This window comes from Salvelinus fontinalis, chromosome 29, assembly GCF_029448725.1.
Source record: "Salvelinus fontinalis isolate EN_2023a chromosome 29, ASM2944872v1, whole genome shotgun sequence".
Taxonomy (NCBI): Eukaryota; Metazoa; Chordata; class Actinopteri; order Salmoniformes; family Salmonidae; genus Salvelinus; species Salvelinus fontinalis.
In genome coordinates this window covers 34,494,925-34,507,635 of record NC_074693.1, presented here as the reverse complement: position 1 = coordinate 34,507,635, position 12,711 = coordinate 34,494,925, and positions in this window count along the sequence as shown.

The following is a 12,711-nucleotide window of genomic DNA, read 5'->3' as shown; positions in this document are numbered from 1 at the left end:
TGGTGAGAAAGTGACACTACTTTTCTTGTCATGTAGGTACAGTAGATGTCAATCATGATCCACAAGTCAAATTTGGACCCCATACTGTGAGAAATACACTCTGCACAGTTGTGTGTCAAACAAATGAAGGAATCAACACAAACTTAAAAATAGTCCAAACGCCAGCCTCCAGGCATAATCTTCCTTCGCTGTGCCATTCTCACAATAGAGTCAGGAGTTGCATATTTATCCAAGAAATGAGTGATCATCAGTGGAGGCTGCTGAGGGGAGGACGGCTCATAATAATGGCTGTAACGGAGCGAATGGAATTGCATCAAACACATAGAAACCCTGTGTTTGATACCATTTCACTAATTCCGTTCCAACCATTACCACGAGCCCGTCCTCCTCAATTAAGCTGACACCAACACCCTGTGGTGATTATAATATCATCCTTATTGGTCTGAACAGAAACGCCACAACCATCTTGCAGATTACTCCTTGATGAGAAAAATGCAATTAAAATGTCAACTAGGTTTTATTAGATTCTGCCCACCCTGCAAGGTTTAACAGCCCCCTGAATCCTAGATGCACAGTGGATGGATGCCACGCCATAGAGAGGTGATACCGACGTTGGATGATTGTTGCCAAGGATGTAGCACTTATTGTCTCATTAACTGCCTGTCTCACACCCAAATGTGTTCAGTTTCTCAGCTGGATCGAAATCCATACATACAGCGCATTCGGAAAGTATTCAGACCACTTGACTTTTTCCACATTTTGTTACGTTACAACCTTATTCTAAAATTGATTAAATAGTTTCCCCCCCTCATCAATCTACACAGAATACCCCATAATGACAAAGAACAAAAACTGCTTTTTTTTTAAATAAAAAAATTAAGAAAATATCACATTTACTTAAGTATTCAGACCCTTTACTCAGTACTTTGTTGAAGCACATTTGGCAGCGATTACAGCTTGGGTATGACACTACAAGCTTGACACACCTGTATTTGGGGAGTTTCTCCCATCCTTCTCTGCAGATCCTCTCAAGCTCTGTCAGGTTGGATGGAGCGCGTTGCTGCACAGGTATTTCAGGTCTCTCCAGAGATGTTTGGTCAGGTTCAAGTCTGAGCTCTGGCTGGACCACTCAAGAACATTCAGAGACTTCAGCCAAAGCCACTCCTGCGTTGTCTGGGCTGTGTGCTTAGGGTTGTTGTCCTGTTGGAAGGTAAACCTTCACCCCAGTCTGGGGTCCTGAGCGCTCTGGGGCAGGTTTTCATCAAGAATCTCTCTGTACTTTACGTCGTTCATCTTTCCCTCGATCCTGACTAGTTTCCCAGTCCCAACCACTGAAAACATCCCCACAGCATGATGCTGCCACCACCATGCTTCACCGTAGGGATGGTCCCAGGTTTTCTCCAGACGTGACTTTTGGCATTCAGGCCAAAGGGTTCAATCTTGGTTTCATCAGACCAGAGAATCTTGTTTCTCATGGTCTGAGAAACTTTAGGTGCCTTTTGGCAAACTCCAAGCGGGCTGACCTGTGCCTTTTACTGAGGAATGGCTTCTGTTTTGCCACTGTACCATAAGGCCTGACTGGTGGAGTGCTGCAGAGATGGTTGTCCTTCTAGAAGGTTCTATCATCTCCACAGAGGAACTCTGGAGCTCCGTCAGAGTGACCATTGGGTTCTTGGTCACCCCCCTGACCAATGCTCTTCTCCCCCGATAGTTTCAGTTTGGCCAGGCGGCCGGCTCTAGGAAGAGTCTTGGTGGTTGCAAAATTGTTCCATTTAAGAATGATGGAGGCCACTGTGTTCTTGGGGAACTTCAATGCTGCAGACATTTATTGGTACCCTTCCTCAGATCTGTGCCTCGACACAATCCCCACCAGGTGTCTCCCATTTCCACTCCATTATTCCCTGTGTATTTATACCTGTGTTTTCTGTTTGCCTGTTGTCAGTTCATCTTGTCTCGTCAAGTCGTGCCAGCATCTTTCTCCGTGTTTTTTCATCTTTCTGGTTTGTGTTCTAGTCTCCCCGGTTACGACCTGTTTTGCCTGTCCTGACCCTGAGCCTCCCTGCCGTCTACATCTGCCAACTATTACCAGGATAACGAACCCCTGCCTGTCCTCGACCTGCCTTTTGCCTGCCCCTGTATATTCCATAAATCTCTGAGACTTGAACCATCTGCCTCACGTGTCTGCATCTGGGTTTCATCCTGAATCCTGATACATGGCTTGGTTTTTGCTCTGACATGCACTGTCAACCGTGGAACCTTATATAGACAGGTGTGTGCCTTTCTAAATCATGTACAATCAATTGAATTCACCACAGGTGGACTCCAATCAAGATGTAGAAACATCTCAAGGATGATCAAAGGAAACAGGATGCTCCTGAGCTCAATTTCGAGTCTCGTAGAAAATGGCCTGAATACTTCAGTAAGGTATTTATGTTTTTTATGTCTAAAAAGCTGCTTTTTCTTTGACATTATGGGGTATTGTGTGTAGTGATGAATGATGAGGTAAAAAAAATTATTTTATCCATTGTAGAATATGTCTGTAACGTAACAAAATGTGGAAAAAATCAAGGGGTCTGAATACTTTCTGAATGCACTGTTGGTTGGAATTCAATCAAACCTGCCATTTCAATGTTTACGCAGTGTCTTTGTTTACAAACTCCTGTCTGCACATACAGACACTCTCTTTTGTGAAATAGGTCAGACAGGCAAGGAGATATGCTTCCATTTACAACTGCATCTCCTACCGTAGGACAAACACACAGAACACTCTGCTACCCCTTCATGATTGTGTCTGTCCTTATCCAAATATTTAAGCCAAAAATGTAACACGTGTAATTAAGGGATGTTTTTGAGAATATTTCCCAACTTAACATGTTTTTGAAATAGATTTCCCATTTTCGGCTTCCATTTCAAGCTTAAAATTACATGAATTATTCATTACGGAACATTGCAGCATAATGACCTTTAAAGAGGAATTTGTTTTGTTATATTTGATAGGATGACAGTGATGCTGTAGAAAAAAAGAGGAGGAAAAAGAGATCTTTTTAATGGAGTTTAACAATAGGTCTCTGGTGTGCTCATTAGGATGACCCGTTTGACTTATTTTACAGCCATTGGTAATTAGTATCTCCAGGAGTTATTGCCATAATCAGGCAAGTTTTCCCTTTGACTTTTTGTTAGCCGTTAACTTTGGTGTTGCTTGCTCTGGGATGGCGGTCAAATCCGTAAAAAGACAGCAGTAGTAAAACTAATAAAACCGTAGGGTTCCTTCTGGAGAAGTTTAATACTTTCAGAGCTATGATAATTCCTTTTACTTCAAAGCAGCCATTACAAATACAATTTCATCCGCCTTGATAGAATTGTGGGAGCCTGTTGTGAGTGTTTGAGTGGAAATGGGGGTATTTGGGCATGATTTCATTAGTTCTTTAGGGGCATGTGTATAGAATAAATAGCAAACACTAATAGCAAGGAATCACAAATTCTCACTGGCAACTAAAAACAAATATTTGTAATTATTTTGAAGGGAAACACTTTGGGGTAGTCTTAACATGCCAAGTTACTTTTGAATAATATGAAAGGGAACTAAGAGGTACAATGAGAAAACCAACACTACATCATTGTCAGAGGCTAATGTATTATCTCACTACTACATATCCGATGATGTCATCAAGAGCATAATCAGTTACAGTATATACAGTTGAAGTCTGAAGTTTACATACACTTAGGTTGGAGTCATTAAAACTCGTTTTTCAACCACTCCACAAATTTCTTGTTAACAAACTATCATTCTGGCAAGTCGGTTAGGATATCTACTTTGTGCATGACACAAGTAATTTTTACAACAAATGTTTACAGACAGATTATTTCACTCATAATTCACTGTATCACAATTCCAGTGGGTCAGAAGTGTACATACACTAAATTGACTGTGCCTTTAAACAGCTTGGAAAATTCCAGAAAATTATGTCATGGCTTTAGAAGCTTCTGATAGGCTAATTGACATCATTTGAGTCAATTGGAGGTGTACCTGTGGATGTATTTCAAGGCCTACCTTCAAACTCAGTGCCTCTTTGCTTGACATCATGGGAAAATCAAAGAAAATCAGCCAGGACCCCAGAAAAAAAATGTAGACCTCCACAAGTCTGATTCATCCTTGGGAGCAATTTCCAAATGCCTGAAGGTACCACGTTCATCTGTACAAACAATAGTACGCAAGTATAAACACCATGTGACCACGCAGCCATCATACCGCTCAGGAAAGAGGTACATTCTGTCTCCTAAAGATGAACGTACTTTTGTGCGAAAAGTGCAAATTAATCCCAGAACAGCAAAGGACCTTGTGAAGATGCTGGAGGAAACAGGTACAAAAATATCTATATCTACAGTAAAACGAGTCCTATATCGACATAACCTGAAAGGCCGCTCAGCAAGGAAGAGGCCACTGCTCTAAAACCGCCATAAAAAAAGCCAGACAACGGTTTGCAACTGCACATGGGGACAAAGATCGTACTTTTTGGAGAAATGTCCTCTGGTCTGATGAAACAAAAATAGAGTTGTTTGGCCGTAATAACCATTGTTATGTTTGGAGGAAAAAGGGGGAGGCTTGCAAGCCGAAGAACTTCATCCCAACCGTGATGCACGGGGGTGGCAGCCTCATGTTGTGGGGGTGCTTTGCTGCAGGAGATAGAAAATAAAATAGATGGCATCATGAGGAAAGAAAATTATGTGGATATATTGAAGCAACATCTCAGACATCAGTCAGGAAGTTAAAGCTTGGTCGCAAATGGGTCTTACAAATGGACAATGACCCCAAGCATATTTCCAAAGTTGTGGCAAAATGGCTTAAGGACAACAAAGTCAAGGTATTGGAGTGGCCATCACAAAGCCCTGACCTCAATCCTGTAGAACATTTGTGGGCAGAACTGAAAAGGCGTGTGCGAGCAAGGAGGCCTACAAACCTGACTCAGTTACACCAGCTCTGTCAAGAGGAATAGGCCAAAATTCACCCAACTTATTGTGGGAAGCTTGTGGAAGGCTACCCGAAACGTTTGTCCCAAGTTAAACAATTTAAAGGCAATGCTACCAAATACTAATTGAGTGTATGTAAACTTCTGACCCACTGGGAATGTGATGAAAGTAATAAAAGCTGAAATAAATCGTTCTCTCTACTAATTTTTAAAAACTGAGTTTGAATGTATTTGGCTAAGGTGTATGTAAACTTCTGACTTCAACTGTATATAGAGGGTCTTGCGAAATGTAGGGGGTTTAAAATTTCAGCCAGCAAAATTAGGAATGGAATGAAAATACGAGAAAAGACAACTTCTCAAAGTGCTCATCAAGAGGCAATGAGACCTGTCCAGACTCTGTTCCAGCGTTGTTTTTTACTTCCTGCTCCTTTACTGCCCATCTAATGGCTTATTTATTACATTCATTCTTTATAAGGCTGTTCCTGTGTGGCCTAATTATGGTTAGCGCTACTTTGGAATTCCACGATAATTATGAGCTTCGTTGTTTTAATAAGAGTCTTGGCAAGGCTGGAACTCTCGTACATCTTCACAGTTCCCAGAGGGGATTTTTTTTAAGGGCAGCACCAATGGTGGACAGATGGAATGCAGGCATACCATTGGTAAATATTTTGACCATGGAGGTGTCTACTAAAATTTTATTGAGTCTCTTATTGCAAAACCACCAAACCATGGGATTATCCTGTCATGCTTCATAAATTATGATAGATTTTACTATTCATAATGCCGTACTAACTATGTCTGGTAATTGTTAGAGATCACCTGTTACCTGTATCTAGTTAGTGATAAACAGTGAACCAGCCAACGTCACAAAAGTATACATATTTTACAAGGACTCAAATGCGATATTATCTAATCAACTACTTTGACAAGGCCTAATTCTGTGGAAAGGTCATCTTGCAGTGGATAATGAACAGTTCTGTCTGTCTACTGATCAGTTGCCCCTGAAATCCATTTGTGCCCTCTATACTGTTGCTTTTGATTCTATACATAATTGTCCATTCTCTTGAGAATCTCTGAAGGACGCCATATCAGTTATCCCTAGCCAATCACACCTACACGTCCAGTCTCGTCGCATAAACAAACACTTTTACCCAAAAGGCCTAACATTTATTTTAAATAGATGGTCAGGAACAAATATCAACCCATTGTTTTATGTTGTATGATAAATATTAATGTTTGGATAATAAATTGTGTTCTCTGCCATATGTTGTGATGAGTTTTGTTCTGTGACACTGTTCGGTCAATATGAGGCAAAACAGTTTTTTGTTCCGGTTCCAAATAGTTATTCCCAGGACCATCAAGCCAAGTACCTGATCTGCTAGATATATCTATCCCACAAGCCAATAAATGTGAGTTTAAAAGTACTTTTTCTCTTTTATTGTCCTTTACGTTAAAGGTTTTAATAACCCTTTCATATTTGAGAGGCGAAAAAAGAGCGATGTCTTATGCAGATGTGCTGCTGATTACTCATCGTCTGCACGTCATCACCTTGTATTGGCTGGCTACGCCTGACATGCACAAACCCTGAATTACAGGGATGGCTGGAATGCTTATGACCGCGTGTTGTCTTTATCTGCGATGCACTGTTACATGCGAACTCTCCCTTCAATGCATTGTCTTTCCAATAAATGTCTCACTGTCCACTGTAAATCTGCCAAGACACAAGAACTCCTCATCCATGATCACTGATGTATTGCTGTCCAGAATTTCCTGACTTGGACTTTGTTTCTTGCGTTTGGCAGGTGCCAGTTTTTTTTTTGTCTGTGGCGATCATTAAAGGTATTCTCTCCTTTACCGCTACCTCCCCCATCCTCATTAGGTATGCAAAATCCATTTGTTTATCAAACAGCTAAGGGAGCAGAGGACAGCACACCCAAGCTGGGGATTGATTTATTAACACTGATTCCGGCCTGTGAGACCATCATGATGACGATCATGGTGCTTCAGGAATTTCAATGGAAAGAAGAACCCCTTCACTAGAACATTTGCCATGCATGACTTAGCGCGAGTCGTAATTTAATGGAGGCAGTCTAAATCTATCAGCGAAGAGGGCAAATATTACCGAGACATTGCCAAACCGATGGGAAAAATGGCTGTCCATCTGGAAAATGTAAGTTCACATTATGGATATCAAAAGCGATGATATAAAGTCTCAGATAAAATATGAAAAAGTTATGTCTGCAGATGTTTGTGTGATAATAATCTTGGAGGGCCTTGGGTGCCCAGCTGTCTGTGGTGATTTTTTATCTTCTGTTACAATTCAACCTCTCAGAAATGTTTTATGATGAATCTACATATTTTCATTCTCCAGGGGGATACAGATTATTGGGAAGCACTCGATCTCTGCCTCCATTTCCTGTCGGCTTTAATAGCTTCCAGGTGAGAGGTGTTTCTCGGCTCTCTTCTGGGAATGCTTATTAAAGCTGTTTTCCTATTGATACAGTTGGTTTGATACTTACCAGATTTGACAAAGTAAAGATCTCATGTTTGGCATAATATTACAAGGGAAACATAACTGAATTATTTGGCCTCAATGGCTGGAAATGTAACATTGTTAAAGTGTAGGCCCTGAAAATCTAAACGGGGTCCCACGCTGCATTTGGTTTTCATTATTTTCTTGAAAAAAACGTTAACAATATCACCCAGGGATTAAGTCATGGGGCAGGTCGCAGCCAAGCTAAACATCCTGCCTCCCTCAAACAGATGAAGACAGATGAAAAAGGGAAACAGGTGTAAAGTCTTCTGCTTTTGTTTCCTTTGTTTCTGGGAGGTGTTCTCTGCTTTGCTTGTCTTCGAGAAAACATCTCACTGAGGTCCTAGGGAGGAGGGGGGGAAAAGTCCCAGCAAAGCCAAACAAAGGACGTTTTCTCTCTCTCTCTCCCCCCTCTCTCCCTCTCCTCTCACATACATGGTTCCTGGGAACTGTTGAGAGAGTGACTGTGGATCTCCAGGGGGGACCATTAGAAACGGAGCACTGCCCCTGCTCTGCTCCATATTTATGAGGTTGGGTTTCCTACCCGGGGGTTTCACTAAGGTCCTGTGTAGCAGCATCTCAGAGCCATGCTGAGGGATCACTGAGTGATACAGTGACACTAACCATCAAGAACCCTGCCCTAAACTTACACACACAGCTGACTGCATTTACAACCATTTGAAATGACTTGATAATACAAAACACTTCCATTTTAAAGTGTGATTTCATAATACTGTCATAACATGATCATGAAAATGAAATGAAATAAAATTGTATTGGTCACATACACATGCTTAGCAGATGTTATTGCGAGTGTAGTGAAATGCTTGTGCTTCTAGTTCCGAAAGTGCAGCAATATCTAACAAGTAATCTAACAATTCCATAACAACTACCTAATACACACAACTCTAAGTAAAGGAATTGAATAAGAATATATACATATAAATATATGGATGAGCAACGACAGAGCGGCATAGACAAGATGCAATAGATGGTATAAAATACAGCATATACATACGCTGAAAGGAATGGAGAAATGGGAGCAATTTTTTTTGAAGGGGATGACAAGGAAATTATGGAAAAACATTAGGACACAGTATGTGCACTTAAGAGAGAAGACAATAATGATTAATGAACATATCTATAACACCAACATTAAAGGTCTATGTATTCATTTGATGCCATTTCTATTTTCCCAATCACAAACCACTTATAGAAAATGATATGTACACAACATAGAATGGTAAAGGAGACATTAACATTTTGTTAACATTTTCCAGATGTAACGTTAGCTAGCAGGCACAGAAAACAATTGCTGAGGACATTGCCGACGAATCCTATTATTTACATTTTTCCGTTGGACTTAATTAAACTTAATTAAATTAAATCCCCCATTTCAGGCTCATAGCGAGCAATAACTATTTTAGTGAGTAAATCGCAATAACACCGGGTGGTAAAGCTAGTTACGAAAGAGTTACGATATGACCCTCAGCTACACAATTTGATCCGTAAAATGTACCCCGAGGATTCAACCCTGTGGGGATCTCCATGCACCATTGACCCCAGTGAGAAGAAGAAGCAGAAGGTAAGTCACGGGAGCGTGACAGGCCTATACCAGCCGGTGGGGGAAATGGTGCTGGTACAAGCTATATATCAGCATAATTTTCAAAATGTGGTTTGGCCTTTTGGCATATTCACTAACATGATCAAGTAACACTTGTCATGCTTGTTAAAAGCTCTCTGTGTGTGTGTGTGTGTGTGTGTGTGTGTGTGTGTGTGTGTGTGTGTGTGTGTGTGTGTGTGTGTGTGTGTGTGTGTGTGTGTGTGTGTGTGTGTGTGTGTGTGTGTGTGTGTGTGTGTGGTGGTAGTAGTAGGGGGGAGGCATCAGTGAATGAAAATCCCCTAGAGTCGATCTAATCGGCATAATGATATAAAATCGGCATCAAAATCCATCTATTTAAGCTAGAGACTTCACACGTAAATGTCTGTAGCATCCAAACGGTTTGGACCCAGTTCTAGAAAGCTGGGAAGCCCACGAATACAAACATATTCTCAGTTTTATTCTACGACACCCACAAGCTTCATGGGACTCGTTTCAAGTTCAAACGGTTTGAGGTACAAACAAATATGACCCCACCATCAAAAGCTGAGACTCTCACGAACATGAACGCTCTGCTCCACAAGCTTCAAGAGACATGTCTAAAGGAAACCCATTACAACCGGTAAAAATTTTGTGGAAATGAATAGCATTCTTTGGAACCATGGTTACACAACTTTTTGTAATTCTTTGGTTGTTGTTCCTGATGCTTTCCTAGATCTCTCAGATGCATTTCAGACACCTCAAACCATATGTCCTTTTGATTCATTTTTGGACTGTTTTTCCATGTAAGGTACCAGTCAAAAGTTTGGACACACCTACTCATTTCAGGGTTTTTCTTTATTTTTACTATTTTCTAAATTGTAGAATAATAGTGAAGACATCAAAACTATGAAATAACACATATGGAATCATGTAGTAACCAAAAAAGTGTAAAACAAATCAAAATATATTTGAGATTTGAGATTCTTCAAAGTAGCCACCCTTTGCCTTGATGACAGCTTTGTACACTCTTGGCATTCTCTCAACCAGCTTCACCTGGAATGATTTTCCAACAGTCTTTTCCAACCGTGGAGTTCCCACGGGCTGTACTGTATGTGTTATTCAATGTGTTTCTATGGGCTAATAGTAGGCCAAATTAAATTTTTAATCAAATAATTTTTCTAGATGTATTTTTTAGACCTACAGCCAAAGTTCCTAAAAGGGTCCTAAATCAAAGAAAAAGGGTCCTAAATCAAATAACTAAATGATCCATGGTATAACATCATCTTAGTAGACCCCTCCATTCACAAAAAAGTATTACATTGTTTAGTAATAATATTGATATACTACTGTGGATGATACTATCATTGTAATACACTGTATGCTCTATTTAATGCGCATCCCGGATGTTCAGCTTTACAGAGTGATGGTTGAAATTTAAAGGCAATGTTCCTGCATTAGCAGAGACTGCATTCACAGTAAAAGCTTCATATGGCGGCTCAATCGGAAATGAGCTTTACATTTATTTTACGGAATCTGTAACGCTTCGCCTATACAGATTGAATAGAGTCATAAATAAATGAATACTACAATTTGTCCATTACTACCATAAACAATAACCCCATCCTCTGATAGGACAGAAGCAGGTTCCAATCCCAGACTATAGAACCCCTGGGGCCTCGGGCCGTATGCATTTCCTACTCAGACATGTCATAGGCTATAAAGATAACGACACACCTGTGAATACAATTTGCTTCGTCACATTGTCACAGTACCAAAAGCTTGAGGGACTCACTGACTATTAAACACTCAGACTCCAACTCTCTAACCTTACTCCAAAAGATGAGAAAATCAGTGAACCTCACACTGAAATATGTGCTCTTTTTTTGACAGTGCAGAGGTTGTGCAACACATGGTTTTGATGGGCCAACATCATATTTCCAAAGCTCCTCGAGCATCAGTCCTTCCCAGGAAACATGGCTGGCTAGGTTGAACTTTTGTACGGGTGATTTACATACCTTCTCAACTGTGCAGAGTTGGCGGAGGGCTCCAATGTCATCTCGGGCTGAGGCCCAAAGCACTTCCTGTGCAAGTCCTGAGTGCCGTTCTACTGTTATGAACCACCCTCCCTCTACCCCCCCCCCCCCCCCCCGCTACCTCCCCAGCCCAAAGCCAGGCCTGCGGTGTCACCATGACATCAACACACAGGAAATGGTCTAATACTTCAACATTTCGGAGTGCAGATGTATGGTGTTGTGGAGTGTCATAATGTCACCTAATTCACTCAGCTCCAACCCTGAAACAAAACACACCTGAACACAATCTATTACAACTCTGATTAAAATGATTGCGTTCTGTACTATGACAACTATGGCTATCTAATTTGATAGCCTAGGTCGATTGTTCCCTCTTGTTAACACCCATCCAGTCCTTTCAGATCAGCAGGGTTGAAGTGATTAGATGATAGGAAAAGAGGCTTCCAGAAAGTATTGAGGTGCACCATGGCTGTCATATGAATAGGGGTCAGGCTTCGGCCTCTTAGTGGAAGCTTCCTCTTCCCCTCCTTCCCCCTTCAAGCAGATGCATTACTTAGTCCCTATGTGTTGCTAGCCAAATCACCCAGAAACAATACAACATCCTCCTCTTTCAGAGTGTGACCACACAACCTTCAAGTATCAACAGCCTAGTGGCCGAATAAGAACCTTTTTTACATTAAATCTTTACAGAGGAAACCCTGGTCATGTATTATGGAGCGCTCTCGTTCAAATATGTCAAAGCCGTTAATGGCTTCTCTACGCGACAAACCACTTGTTATGGGATGGTGACCATGTTTTATATAGCCTGGGCTGCTCAGCTTCCGCCCTCACTTGGCAGAGTCGAGATGTGTTTTGGCTCTGGCACCGGAAGCTTACAGGAGAAGGACTCTGGGTTCTGGGAGATGGCTTTCTGGTTTTCTATGGACGTGCTCCAGAAGGCTTTGGGTGAAGGCTCTTACTAACAAGCACTGTATACCAACAAACAAAGAGTCATCAAAACTCATCAAGAAACTGCTGACTACCAAAGTAGGGTTAATTACTCACAACCTGTGGCTGAGAAAGCTAATGGTGTCTAATCGGAGTTGTCGTTTGCAGCCTCAGATGCTAAGTCTCTTAGATAGCTTATGTTGTGATCCTCCTACGTGCTTGAAAGATTGGAAGCAGACTTCCTACTAAGGGGCTGCAGACTTGATAACCTCTGCTGGTCTACTCTAATAGCATCAAAAAGAGCTATCGGGCAGAGTTAAGGGCCACACCCTATGACCTCTGAGGAAGCCTGTGCACATTGCACACAGTATCAAACGGGTATGCATACACACAAACCCATTAACTCTTGCAAAAATGCACACTAGCGTGCTCAAAGGAATTGTCTTATGTGTTCTCTGTGTAGTGCCTTGAAGTGATGAAGTCACTTTGTACAGTTTAGTACACAAGAGTCAACCTCCAGGCTTGCAACCATCGAGATGATCTTTTTGCCTGATGTTATGCTATCATTTATAGAGGGGGGAATTGTTGCTCTTACTCAGACTTTGAATGATTGATTCAGATACGCACCGGTCAATATGTCATCTGAGAAGCCCAGTTCGAGGGTTTGAG